Raw genomic sequence first — 1899 nt, 5'->3', positions numbered from 1 at the left:
TGGCTCCTTTTACTGTTCAATGAAGCTGTCTCTTTGTTGAGTCACTTCCCCATTGACCAATCCTGACCTTCTGCTCCTTTCTCCTTGGATAAAGGGCTGAGTTTGCATTGCTACAAATAACCAGTTGAGGTCACATGGACCATCGAGCCTGTTCCCCAGTCATTAAGATAGTGGCTGAAATGCTACACAAGCTCCATGTTCCTGTCCTCAAGATTTTTTATTTGACTCCCTTCATCCTGTAAAACTAATCCATCTGTCTCAAATATACTCATAACCTGTGGAATGAAGTAATTTTCTGTCACATTAATCCTAAGTGACTGACCCCCTTAACCTGAGATGACCACCCCAATAGTAAACTCTCTCCAGCTGGGGGAAGCAGCCTCTTCACACTGACCCTGTCAATCCCCCTCAGAATTGTTTCCAGGGGATGGGATGACTTCATTGTTAACCCCTGTGCAGAACATTCTCATTTCAGATCAGATCTTCATTCCTTAACGTGATTCTTTCAGATGATTGGAGATTTCCTCATCTACACCACCCACCTGAACCACACCCCAGAGTATCATGGATCTGTCATTGTGAGAACGAATGGAGCTGTCGTTCCCATTGAGTGTCGTTATTTTAGGTGAGAATCTTTACTCGCTTTGTCAATATGATCTACAGCTGCTGGTGGTATCTGAAGTTATCCTAAAATGACACGCCTGCCTTTCCAGGAAGGGCAATGTGGGCAGTGACCCCATCAAGCCCACTGGATCCCATTCAGCTCCACCAAGTCTGAAGAAGGATATCTGCCATTCTCTCTGTGCCTAATGAATGGTATGTGATGGGTGGATGGGGAGTGATTTCCTGTAGTCACTCACTGGGAGTTACAGCCACTGTCTCTAACCCTTGTTCTCTTGTACTTCAGGTGACTGACTTACAGAGCATACTTCGACTGTCTACTACCTGGGTGAGCTCATTCACATTGAGGCCTCTGTTTCAATGACCAACCACATGCCCCTGAAGCTCTACATTGTCTGCTGTGTAGCTACATTGAGTCCAGACAAGGACTCCACCCTGAGATACAGCATCATTGACCACAATGGGTAAGGAGGTCTCTGCTTTCTCCAGCTGGTCTCATCTCAATGGCTTCACTTGATTCACTTCCTGTCCCTTTTTAATCTTTCTTCAGTTGCCTCCTGGACAGCAAAGCTGAGGACTCCTTTTCAACCTTTGTGTTGCCAAGAGACGAGCAGGAGCTGTACAAGCTCTGGTTTGACCTGGATGCGTTCCGTTTTTTTGCAGATGGCCGTTCCTTGGTAAGAGGAAGCTGATCATTGGGGTCTCCATGTTGGGAGGGAGTCACTGAATCATGACTTGTGTTGAATGTGTCCCTCAGATTTCATCACCTGTCACCTGAAAGTTGCTCCAGTGGATCAGAGGGATTCCAGGACCAAAGCTTGTACTTTCCAGAAGGTGCAGAATGTGTAAGTTCCCCCTATCTCCCTCATGGATGTGTTGTGTGGTGATGTGATGCATAACTTGGTTGATGGGCTGTTTCTCTTGTTTAGCTGGACCCCATTGGAGGAATCAAGGATTGACATTTGTGCCTGTTGCCATGTGGGTGGTGGCACAAGGGAGTTGTGGTTTGGTTCCAGAGGAAGAAGAGATCTTGTACCTGAAGCTGGTAGGACATTGATCCTCTAGATGTTGGAGGTCCGCCTTTCCCCTCTCTAACTGGAATGTTTGATGTAGCAGAGACTGAAGCTGGATTGAAGTGGGAGGGTGAGGCCTCACTTGGACCCCTGCTCATTCTGGATACTGATGTGACCAAGCTGGCAACAGAGTCCCTGAATGAGGCTGAGCGAAGGATGCAGGAGAGGTCTCCAGGTGGTGGGTTGGCCGACTGCTGGCTTCCAT

The 1899-nt window shown here is 47.6% G+C and overlaps 1 pseudogene; it reads left to right on the top strand.

Annotated features, from left to right (window-relative positions):
• The first annotated feature begins 509 nt into the window (after positions 1 to 509).
• LOC121271232 lies at positions 510 to 1686 on the top strand (annotated as a pseudogene).
• The last annotated feature ends 213 nt before the right edge of the window (positions 1687 to 1899 follow it).

This window comes from Carcharodon carcharias, chromosome 30 (genome assembly GCF_017639515.1).
Source record: "Carcharodon carcharias isolate sCarCar2 chromosome 30, sCarCar2.pri, whole genome shotgun sequence".
NCBI lineage: Eukaryota > Metazoa > Chordata > Chondrichthyes > Lamniformes > Lamnidae > Carcharodon > Carcharodon carcharias.
Note: the sequence above shows the minus strand (reverse complement) of the source record. Positions and strands in the feature narration are given on the sequence as shown.